Source organism: Protopterus annectens, chromosome 15.part0 (assembly GCF_019279795.1).
Source record: "Protopterus annectens isolate FY-2018-M chromosome 15.part0, PAN1.0, whole genome shotgun sequence".
NCBI classification, from domain to species: Eukaryota; Metazoa; Chordata; order Ceratodontiformes; family Protopteridae; genus Protopterus; species Protopterus annectens.
The window spans coordinates 624,865,412-624,878,243 of NC_056749.1; the positions used below are offsets into that span (position 1 = coordinate 624,865,412).

Below are 12,832 nucleotides of genomic sequence, written 5' to 3' on the forward strand. Positions count from 1 at the left end.
AATCACTCATTTGAAGACAGATTAATTGCAATATAATAATCACCCAAAACTTGGTTTTCAGACAGTTGTTTTCATTCTAGGAAAAGAAAAAAAATCAGTAAGATTTTATTTAATTTTCTGTGGTCTCCTTCAAGATCAACAACAGCTTGTATAAATCATAGTAGGACCTGGAATAAGGGAAGAAGAATTTGATTACCTAACATTGAAAGTTGTAATTATGCACAGTGAAAATTTGTTTTATTTGTGATGAGAGCAAATTAAAACCATTCTTCCTTTATTTCAATGTGCATAATAAGGTTAACCTGTGTTTTAAAGAAAACCAACAAACAAAACCACTTGGAGGTGCATACAAATTAAATAACCAAACAAGGAAATGCCAGGTTTGTTGATGGTGAGGAATTGCACTTGCACTGAATGATATTTTAAAATTAAAAAATGGTTAAGCTGTTTCATCCTGGGTACAAATGACTTGATCAGAACAATTTTCCACTTGATCAAAACAGTCTTGTTTAAAAATTGACCCAGACCTTGTGACTCTTAGTCAGCAGTCCTTTCTCCCATTTCTGTTTTTGCTGTTTGTCAGCTGCAATTTGGACATTGATGTCTGTAAGCGGTACTCCTCTGTGAAGTGTCTGTACCTTTGGCAGTGCTATCTTGGGTGTTAGAAGACGTTTGTGGAGGAATATGTTACAACGTGGCATAGGATTCATTCTCAACCCACTCAGCCTTCTGAGTCAGGAATACCTCATCAGAATTGGGTCTTGAGTGGGAGGACCTGGCATTCTCCTCCAAAATTTGATCCTCATGCAAACCACTGGAAGGGATTTTATCTTTCAGCCCAATACCAGAAGACTTTTTTATTTGATATTTTGAACCTTTTTGTCAGTGATGGTTGAAAGAAGTTTCAGAACATTACCTTGGATTACGGATCCGGCTCTGTTGCATTTCTTCAGACTAGGATAAAAGTGTCGAGCTCCTCCCACTTCCCGCAGTGCCTCGCACTCCAACCAACCTTCTCAGATCTCCTTTGCTTTCAGTAGAGTCAGACGTGGTTGCTGAGTCTCATGCAAGTTTAGTAGGGTTTTCCATTAAGATAAATGCCTTTCTCTCCACTTTCGTTGTTCTAGGTTTACCTTTTTCCCTTCCTATTGTTGTGTGGTGTGTAGCCTCTTCCCTTCCTATTGTTGTGTGGTGTGTAGCCTCTTCCCTTCCTTAAACGGCAGTTTTTTCTCATCTTCCCCGCACTTTTTGTGTCGTCTTTAGTTTGTTGGCTCTCCTTAATTGTCTTATAAAAAGAAATTATAAGTTAAAGGTAGGAGTTTCATCAGTTTATCTGTTTGCTGTTATTTTCCTGCATTTTTTCATTGTGTTGTGTAGTGTGTTATGGCTGAGAAACCCTTCTACTTTAAAAGGTACTTGGAATGTGGTCGTAAGTTCCTGCATTCCAATATACATTCTTTGTGTCTGTATTGTCTGGGTCCAGAGCATCTGCGGTCAGCCTGATCTATTTGTGAGAGTTTCACTCCCATGGCTATAGCCGACCACTGTAACTAGCTGATTCTTAAGGGCCTTTTCCCCACTTCTTGTTCCTCTCCAGGGGCTCATACCCCCTCTGAGTGTAGCAGAGTACTCAGTCTTGAAGAAGCACACTCATAAATCCTCAAGGGCATCTTCGGAACCACCTTCCAAAGTTATGAGGCCCTCTGATACAACCAGTTCGGATCCTGGACCTACCTTGGCTCCAGCAGATCTGGAGCACTCTTCGGATCCATCAAGTTCTTACTTAATTTTGAGTTCTTCTGAAGCTGTTCCACCCACCTAGGATCCTAAGTCTGCGGATCCTAAAGCGAGGGGTCCCATGCTGGTGCTGGGCAGTTGAGTCATCCCCTTCCCTCGGGCTTCAGCAGACTCCTTGGCACTTCAGGCCCTTGTCATTGGCTTTATCCAGGTCTTTTAGAAGCCTTTTGGAGGCCAACATGGACAGGATGATTAGAAATTTTCTCAAGACTCTGATCCGGCTGGAGGTCTTCTCCTCACCATCCCCTATGGGTTCTGTGAATGTTTCTCTCCAGGCTCAAGTCTCCTTCTCTTATCCATCCCTTGGCCTTGGAGTTTCAGGATTGTAGCCCAACCGAGAGATCTGGGGTCAAGTGTAAAGTGCTTTCTTTCCTCCACTTCGGCCATTGGCTTGATCTCCTCAATTCTGTTGTCTTCAGATTGCAGGAGGTCTCAGATCCAGGATGTCCCTGTCGGGTGGAGGGGGGGGGGTTCAGCTCCACCCTTGTTGAAGCAGTCTTTTCCTCTCAGCATTCGACAGTTCGGGTCTGATTCTGCCATGAACACAGGGCTCGGGGATCCCGCCCCTCTCTTCTTCTGCAGCTTTGGCTCCAGTGGAACTGGGGGTGGAGTGTGGCGGTTCACCAGGTCCTTTGGCATTCCAAGTGGTAGAAAGGGCCTTCGCTAGCCATAGGGATCCAGTCTCTCAGCTAAAACCTGTCCTATCGACTTCCCTTGGATCAGAAACTTGAACCTGTCATACATGTCTAGAGTCAGCCCATCCAGACTGGCATCCAAACAATTCTTCCAGAGGGAGTCCCCTCTTCTTCTGAGACCTCCCCTGAAACATCCCACTGTAGAGATTCCTCATAAGAAGACCCGCAAAAGAATTCGTATTGACTCCCCCTTTGAGTCCGTCACTGAGGACAAAGACTTCGCTGAAGGGGAAAAATTCCCCACTTCACCTCCGGAGGACATCGCCTTTGGAGACATTTTAGTGATCCTGTGGCAGAGAGGTGGTTGGTGAGCCCAACCTCGATCCTCTGAGGAGTCTGTGTTTTTCGAGGCTTTTGGTATGGGCCCATGTACATCCTGAGTCTTTTCCCTGGTGGACGAGTTTGTGGATTTGGTGTCCAGCTGGACCTGGAAGGAGTCAGACTCTGCCAAACCAGTCCCCAAGCACCCGGACAAATTTTTGACTTCCCCCAAGAAGATAACATATTGGACCAAGGGTATTCCAGTGGATGCCATGGCTGTGGCAGCAGCTACCAGAAAGGAGCTAGCCGAACAGAGCTTCATTGTCCGTCCACCGAACAGGAAGTCCAGAGCAATAGACTGGTTTGGTAAGCACGTTTATGCCTCTGCCACTTTTGTGCTGAGATCAGTGAAGTACCTGGCACACTTTGCTCATTTGCAGAGGGACCTGGTGAAAGAGCTGTCAGACTGTCTGGTAGAGATCATGTCACCAGAGGACTTCAAGAAGGTCTCCCCAACTGACCCCTCTTTCTTCTTTGTCCGGTTCTTCCATGACCATTCCACAGAAGGTGAAATTAGGAGACATGCCTGGATGATGCTTTGTGGTTTTGCAGAGCCCTTTAAAGCGTCCTTTGTTAATGCCCCTTTTGAGGGATCCTCATTTTTCTCTCCATTGGTCAAAAAGACCTTAACCCACAGTGAGTAACAGTGGAAGACCTTATCTGCTGTCAGGGTCAAATTCTCAACTCCACAGGGCACCTTTTCTGGAAACCAGCACAGTGGAAAGAAAACCTGGTTCTGAAAATCCCAAGGGTCTTCCCAAGATCTATGTTGGGGATTCTTCCTCTAGAGGCAGAGGAGGAAGTTTCAGTGAGAGACACCGCCCCAGGGGCAGAGAGGGTCCGCAGAATCAGAGCTTCAGGGAAACCTTCTCTGATAGGTCGTACCAGTGTTCCTGAAGTGCTGCTCAACTGCTCAGTTATGGAGGCAGTCAGGGATAATTTTTCTCTGCACCCTTCTGCCTGGACCGATATAATACAAAAACAAGTGGGTGCTAAAGATTATCTCCAGAGACTATTTCTTTCTCTTTCCTCCTCCAGAGAGGCCAGAGAGACTCCACGACGTTCCACCCAGTTGGAGGGAGTTCGCAGTGGCAGAAGTTTTAAAGCTGCTGCAAAATAGTCATTCAAGAGGTCCCGACCGAACAAAAAGAATTCGGAATTTACTTTTGCTTATTTTTAGTGCCAAAGAAAACCAGGGACCTGAGATTTAATTTTGGATCTAAGCAAATTAAATTTGCTTGTAAAGAAAGCAAAGTTTCGAATGGTGACTGTTCAGTCCATTCAATCGCTGCTGTGGAAGGATGATTGGATGTGCTCAGTGGACGTAAAGGATGGGTACTATCGCATCAAAAAATACAGATGATTCAGAAGTCATCTGTGCTTACGGCTGGAAGTCATTCAATTCAGAGCTCTGCCCATTGGACTCACCACAGCCCTCAGGGTGTTTACCAAATTGCATGGTAGTAGTCACAGCTCACCTGAGACGGAAAGGATTCCAGGTGTTTCCATATTTGGATGACTGGCTCTTTACAGCTCCAACCAGGCATCAACTACTACAGGCCAAGGATTATTTCTTCAGCCTTACCAGTCATCTGGGGATCACTGTAAATCTGGCAAAGTCGAACCTATCCCCCTTGCATACCTTAGAATTAATTGGAACTAGCTTGGACACAGTGAACCAGATTGCGGCTCTTCCCCCTCATTGTGTTCAGACCTTGAAAGATCATTTCTGAACCATCTTAACTCATTACATCCAAGTGACGCGTCCAGGTGCATTTGTAGTTAACTCCTACTGACGCCTCTAGGCGTCAACTATTGCTTGTTCGTATTTTGCATCAATATTTCCAAAACCATTCTATGTACAAGGTTTTAAAAGATTTCATTTTAAAGCTTACATAATGGCAAACTGAACTGCATTTATATTTAACCTCTGTCTAGTGCAAGTAATTAGATTAGATATTAACTGTTTTTATTATGTTAATTTATATAGATATACATTTTCACATTTTTCTAAATATCTCAACAACCAAGTAGCACAGACATAACTTCCTAGCCTCATATGAAAGCTCTCAGTTAGATGAATAAAATGCTGCTGACCGTATGTGGGTAACTTTAATGGTTACTAAGATATTTTAAGTTGTTTACAAAATATTACAAATGTAATAGTTACTGTGTTTACTATGACTTATAAAATTCAGTTTAAGATCTAGAACCTAAATACTAACAGTATAAAATAGTTAATGCAGAAGAGTTTGTCATTTATACTTCTTTCATAACCCCTATGGTTACAGAGATATGAACATTTGTTTGAAATACGAGGACATAATTTGATTGTCAAAAGGCTTAGGCTCCGCCCATTCGAATTTACAATGCAAACTTCCTGAGCTCCACTGGAGTGTATGAGTTAAACTGAGCTTTTCCACCAGCAAGGCTGATACTTCTGGCTGTAGTATCTATGGTGGCTGCCATCCCATTATTCCTTCTTGCAAGGTTTTTTAATGCAAGTCCTTCACTGGCAATGGACGTTGGCTGTTCAGTGGTCTATACTTTACCAGCCTCTGCCTGTTCCTGTCAGGCTGACTTTGGCTTGCTGAAGGTATCTACAATGGTGGCTGCTGTTGGATGTCCTGACATTAGGCAGACCTTTCCTTCTTTCATCCCCCTCAGCCACGGTGACCACGGACTCTTCCCATTTGGGGTGGGGGGAGGCATTTCAAGGAAAAGATGGTCCAAGGCACGTGGTGTCACACACAGACCAGATTTTGCATTTCAATGTTCTGGAGATGTGAGCAGTCGTCCTTGCATTGCAAACCTTTCAGTACATTTTCCGTGTAGGAAGGATTGCTATTCACACAGACATGTCACTGGTGTGGTACATAAACAAGGAGGAACCTGCTCTTACCCACTGTGCAGAGAGGTCTTGAGGATTTGGGAATGGGAGATGTCTTCATACTGCTTTCTGTTTGCAACTTGCATACCTGGGAAATAATCCAGCGTCCCTGGCAAGCTCAGTATGTCTATTTTGACCCCTTACAACGTGGTCCCTCAGCCAGTCAGTACCAGATGTGATCTTCAGCCCCTGGAGCAGACCTTGCTGTGACCTGTTTGCATCCCCCAGAACAACAAGAGCTGCAACTATTTTGTTCTGATCCGTCCGCCCCTCCAGGGAGTCCTCAAGGGACGCTCTAGTTCACAATTGGCCCCTTCTGGTCTCCTCTACGCTTATCCTACTCTGCCCTTGATCCCAAAGTTTCTCCAGAAAGTGAAGCATTTGAAGTAGTCAGTAATCCTTATTGCTGCCTATTTGGATCATCACATTTGGTTCCCCTTCCTCTGGTCTCACCTGAAATATTCTCCATGGATTCTGAAACCCAAACAGGACCTCCTTTGTCACCCAGTAGAGGGTTTTCACCCCATTCTGACCTCCCTCAAATTGACCAGTAGGTTTCTCCAATTCTAGTGATTGTTATAAGCTCCAGGCTTCCTTCCCCATCCGAAACATTATTTTAGCCTCCAAAAAACCTGCTACCAAGAAGTGTATGGAATAAATGGAAGAGATTTTCTTTTTGGGTTTCTAAAGAGAATATTGACCCATTCTCTGCTCCTATTTCAGTTATTCTCATTTTGGCACCTCTTTTTATAGGAGGAGCCAGTTTTTCTATCATCAAACTTCAATTGACAGCCATGTCTAATTTGCATTCTGGCAATGTTTTTAATTCCCCTTCTGTGGAAGGCCTTCTTGAATGGGATCTTCCTCTTCAGGCCTCCGGTAAAAGATCCCTTCCCCGCTGTGAGATCTCAGTGCGGTATTACAAGGCTTAACTCAAAAACCATTTGAACCAGCTGGTATTTTTGATTTTCTTTCATGCTAGATAGTCTTTCTCATTGCCATCACCTCAGCAAAGAGAAAGAGAATCTGTGATATTCAGGCCTTTTCTTCTAAACCTCCTTACATTATTTTTTCACAAGGATAGGGTTCATCTTCGTAGAAATCTTTCTTTCATGTCCAAGATAGCTATGTAATCTATTCTCAGCCAGACCATTCAGCTACCAGTCTTTTTCCCAAAATTCTGTAATGAGGGACAGCGTTTATTACATCTGCTTGATGTTCACAGGCAATTAGTTTTATCTGCACAGGACGAAACCTTTTCAAAAATCACAAGTTGTTTGTGTCTTTTTGTCCTAGCTGTCTAGGTCAGGCTGTTTTGAAGGTTATTCTTGCTAAATGGATAATACTGTATTACCTTGATTTATACCAGGAATAGATTACAGCTACATTGTCCTCATAAGGCCCACTCTACTAGATCTAAGTCTTCCTCATCTGCCTTTTCTTCCAGGGCCTCTTTAGATGTCTGTGCTGCAGCCACTTGGTCGAAGACTTATGCATTTGTTTCACATTACAAATTAGACCTTGTTTCCTGGAGTAGGATGTGGGGATCCTTCAGTGATCTGGCATATCCTTCCTTCACACCACCTGAAGTTGTATAGCTGGGGACTCTACTCATACGTGAGGAGGAGTGAGAGAGACATCAGATTTATTAGTTATGTACTTACCATAACTTGGTATCTGTATCTTCTTTCATTCCTTCTCACCTTCCTGCCCTACTAACCCCCTTCCTAGTGCTCTGCAAGACCTGGAGAGAACTTCTTAGGAAGTGTTCCTGGTTTTGAGCCTCTGGTTATGGATGCAAACTCATTTCCTTCTCTCTCTCTCTCCCTGCTCTCTATTCTCTAATGGGTAGCAAACTCGATCTGAGGATGTTGGTTGGAGTGCGGGGCATTGTGGGAAGTGGGAGGAGCTCGAGACTTTGATCCTAGTCTGAAAAAATGAGGCAGAGTCAGATCTAAGGATTGGTTCCATAACCCATACGCGGGGAAGAATGAAAGAAGACAACACAGATGCAAAGTTATGGTAAGTACATAACTAATAAGTACTTGGACGTTGGGCATAGAAGAACCAAGGTATGTAGTGGCACCGTGATCTTTATCATTGGTATTTCCCCTGTATACCTATCCTTTATTTAAGGGATTTTGCCAAAGACATCCAATCTATTTTCCAGACCAACCTCCAGAACATTTCTTCTCGGATATATTCGCAAGCTTAGCGCCTCCCCATTTGATACACAACCATGCAGCATATAAGAGGAGGACAGTCGTACCATTTCCTTTTTTTTTCCCTCCCGCCATGAAAAGCAGTAGTCCTAGTCCACTGTCCATGTCTCTTCAGATGACTTCCAGGGCATGATATGCGCCCTGCAAACTTTTCAATATATTTTGCTGTGAAAGTATTCTAAATTTAATTTTTTTTATTGATTTTAGCATAAAGGGCCTTGAAATCCTTTGAAAAGACCATTTAGTATGTGTGGGTGAGCAGAAATCCGTTTCTGCCTAATGATTACCATTGGTCCACTATGTTGAGAATCAAAGCTGTAAAAAAGTTGTGATTTTTATACCAGATAATTCCATTGTCCAGAGCAGCAGGCTAAGCTGAGGTTGTAATATAACTGCAGATAATGACCTGAAGCTGCACGAAAGCAGCAGGTGCTTTGGGAAAGTGGATAAGACAGATCGTGTAGCAATATGGGAAGCTGTGTTTGAGGTTGTAATTCTAACCCACAATATGCCTTGCAAGGCAGACTCCAGTCCAAGCAGTAATCAGGTTTGACATTTGTCAGTACTGCATGCAAAGAATGCAGCAATAGACTTTTGGCATAGGCCTATGGAGTAGGAGAAAAGAATGTAAAAGCTGCATTTTGTTCCAGAAATTACAACAGACTTGGCCCAAAGCAGCAGAGTAATCTGAGGTTGAAATGTACTTCAAAAGTTAATGATACCCAAATTGAAGTTGCATGTGCTAACAGGTGCAGTTTGGTGGAGGGTGAAACTTATGACATTACTTAATGAATACCTAAGAGAATCGATGGCAGACTTTTCAAGGTCCTGGTGATGGCTGACATTTAAAAGCCAAAAAGTTTGAGTTGCATGATTTGGGTCACATTTAAAATAAGAGTATTTAATCAAGTGGAAAATATTTCTAATGAGGTCCTTTTTATCCATTTTTTATTTTGTTTAGGTGAAATAGCAGTGGAGTTTTTAACTAGATTGTTTAATGAAATCTTGGTAAGTGAGAGGATGCTTGAGGAATGGAGAAAAAGTGTTTTGGTACCGATTTTTAAGAATAAGGGTGATGTGTGCAGAGCTGTAGTAACTACAGAGGGATTAAATTGATCAGTCACAGCATGGAGTTATGGGAAAGAGTAGTGGAAGCTAGGTTAAGAAGGCAGGTGATGATTAGTGATCAGCAGTATGGCTTCATGGCAGGAAAGAGCAATACAGATGCGCTATTTGCTCTGAGAGTGTTGATGGAGAAGTACAGAGAAGGTCAGAAGGAGTTGCATTGTGTCTTTGTGGACTTAGAGAAAGCATATGACAGGGTGCCTAGAGAGGAGTTGTGGTATTGTATGAGGAAGTCGGGAGTGTCATAAAAGTATGTAAGAGTGGTACAGGATATGTACAAGGGTAGTGTGACAGCGGTGAGGTCTGCGGTAGGAGTGACGGATGCATTTAAGGTGGAGGTGGGATTACATCAAGGATCAGCTTTGAGCCCTTTCTTATTTGCAGTGGTGATTGACAGGTTGACAGACTAGATCAGACAGGAGTCCCTGTGGACTATGATGTTTGCAGATGACATTGTGATCTGTAGTGAGAGTAGGGAACAGGTGGAGTTGATCCTGGATAGGTGGAGATATGCTCTAGAGAGAAGAGGAATGAAGGTCAGCAGGGCTAAGACAGAATATATGTGCGTGAATGAGAGGGAGGATAGAGGCATGGTGAGGATGCAGGGAGTAGAGGTGGCGAAGGTGGATGAGTTTAAATACTTGGGATCAACAGTCCAGAGTAATGGTGAGTGTGGAAGAGAGGTGAAGAAGAGAGTACAGGCAGGGTGGAATGGGTGGAGAAGAGTGTCAGGAGTGATTTGTGACAGACGAGTACCAGTAAGATTGAAAGGGAAGGTCTACAAGAGGGTAGTGAGACCAGCTATGTTATATGGGTTGGAGACAGTAGCATTGACAAAAAGGCAGGAATCGGAGCATGACGTGGCATAGTTGAAGATGTTAAGATTTGCACTTGGTGTGACAAGGATGGACAGGATTAGGAATAAGTATATTAGAGGGTCAGCCCAGGTTGGAAGGTTTGGAGACAAAGCCAGAGGGGCAAGATTACGTTGGTTTTGACGTGCTGAGGAGAGATGCAGAGTATATTGGGGAAAAGATGCTAAGGATGAAGCTGCCAGGTAACAGGAAAAGAGGAAGGCCTAAGATAAGGTTTATGGATGTGGTGAAAGAGGACATGCAGGTGGTTGGTGTGACAGAGCAAGATGCAGAGGACAGGAAGAAATGGAAACAGTTAATCTGCTGTGGCGACCCCTAATGGGAGCTGCCGAAAGAAGATTAAAGATCATCCTTAGCTGACAGTCCATGTCCAGTTCCATACCCTTCTACAAGCTGGTCTTTTCTTTGAGTTATAAAGAAGTATAAAAATGGTCCCTGTATTAGATTAACTAGTCTAAATTTTATTAATATACCATTAAAAACATTTAGAAGTTATGTTTGCAGGTTTTTTGCTATAAATAAATGTTTTTTTGATGTTTCCATTGTCTTCTACTTTTGACTTCATGGAAAGGTATATGGATCTTTAACAATCTTATATATATTGGTTGAGCTGCCTAAATGGGACAAGCACTCAGTCTTGTAGGGTTTTGATTAAATATGACTTGAAACGTGAATTGGGTATTACTGTACAGGAAAAGAAAAACTGTAATGACAGAAACTGCGAACAAAATTTATAGGTCATAGGAAATACTAACTAGCTGCCCTTGTTGGCCATTTTAAGCCTAGCCAGTTTTCCTTTTTTTTGTGCTCAAATTAATGTATCCCATGTGGTTCAAGATTGTCCCATCTCGTGATTGGTAATTATATATTACCCCTAGTGAAAATGACTAGGATAATACACTAGATAATTTTTAAGGGACCCATGCATGAGAAAGCAGTAAGGAGCTGCATCTATCCATTAGTAGTACAGGGGGCAGTCCTGGGCTAAACCTAGTTTCCCATCCATATGTCCAAGTTGCAGTTGAACATGGACAAGATGTAGAGTCGAGCACTGGTATCCTCTGCAAGACATACCTTTCCCTCCTGACGGTTCTGTTGATGTTGCAGAAGAGGTCTAGATTCCTAGATAGAGTATTTCTCTTGCTGTTGGATTTGCTGATGTGCAGTAAATTAGTCAGTATTTGGTCAGAGGATTCCTTGTATGCCAGACACATATCACTTCTTAGCAGTCTGTAGGATACAGAGTTTAGTGGATGTTTCATGTTAGGTTATGTTGTTTAGACCTGGTATCTTTTTAGTAAAGTATCCCTGTAGGCATTCCTTTTGCAGGTTTCTGGAGAAATACATGCTAAAGGGGGCCTTATACTAGATGAGTGGCCTAATGAGAGTTGAGTAAAGGGGATAATGATACCCCTAGATCTAGACACAGTTCCTTTGTTTATAAGCTGTGCAGTGTAGAAGGACTTTTTTTTTACAACAATGGACACGTGTCGAAAGTTAAGTCATTGCCCTCATAAGTTCCCAAATCCTGAACTGGGTCAACTCTTAGGGACATAATGTCATTTTGGTTGTTCCCGGATTAAATGACTTCCCAGTGGATATAGTAATGTATTTTTTGACATTTAGTTTCAGTCCATGATTTTGGCACCAGTTATTTATTTGGGACAAGCCTTCATGCAAGATGGCCCAGTCATTTGGGGATTCATTGACTGCTCTTAGCTTGCAGTCATCTGCAAACATAGCTACGACCCTTTTAATATTGGCTCTTTCTTCAGAAAAGTAGATGCTGAAAAAGAGGGATCCCGGCACAGAACCATGGTAGACTCCACTGGTAACTGGTCTCTTTGTGGAGGAAACTTCCCTTGTTTTGATTTCCTGCATGAGTTGACAGTCCAGCATGTGAAATAATGTATTCCCATTTGATACTTATTCTCAGTTTATTTAGCATTTCTACTATGCTTGAGTGGGGAATTGTCAAAGTTTGGCAAGGTCAAATGTATGCAATGTATACTGTTTTGCCTTCATCCATTGCTTTGAAGACCTTTTTTTAAAAAAAAAAAAATCAACCAGATTGAGTAAGCATGACCTGCCCGTGGCAAATCTAAAGTGAGACTCATCCCATGTTTGGAGGTTTCTTTTGTCCTGATTGATTAGTCCCGTGATAAGTCTTTCCATGTCTCAGCCAAGGATCTTGGAATACATCTCTGTAATCATTAATGGCTGTGGTGATATAAATCCTCTGTTATCCACGTTATATAAACTTATCTTAGATTTATTACTAAAAAACACTAAATACTTGGAACTACATTAAACAATATCATTTAAAAGAATCCGGTAACAAATGCAGTAAAGGACTGATTTTAAAGTCTGCAAGATTAGCAGCCACTATTTAATGTAAATATTTTACAAAGAATATTTATTGAGCTATATAATTAAACTATATATAATTAACAAAATATGTAAAACCATTGATGTTTGTTGGAGATGTAAGAAAATATTTAAAACAAGTTAATGTGGTATATATTTTATAAATATAAGAACATTTTTGAAATGTGGCTTGAGGTTCAGTCTTCTTATAGGGCTTTCTGGTCTCATAGATGTGTAATCTCAGTATCTCGGATTTTAACAAAATGCACCAGTTCCTGGATGCACATCTCCATTACAACACCCTTTCTTTGTTGTATCTAATAGTGTTCAAAATAAAGTTACTGTAATGAATTGGAAGAATCAACACCACCTAATTTTAGCTAATTCATTAACTTTGCCACTGTCGTATGCCATAAAGGAATGTATTCTGTTAGAAATTATGGTAATATACCATGTTTAAAATATTGAAATATTGAGAAAACATGCAGTTATTAGAGAGGTATTGATTAAAATGTCAACAAATAGATGCAGAAAACACGA

At 41.9% G+C, this 12,832-nt stretch overlaps 1 protein-coding gene across 1 annotated transcript in view; it reads right to left on the minus strand.

The window, feature by feature from the left end:
* The window catches only part of PLS3 (plastin 3), a 980,136-nt gene that overhangs the window by 134,900 nt on the left and 832,404 nt on the right, over window positions 1-12,832 (minus strand). The gene's annotated exons all lie outside the window — the stretch shown is intronic.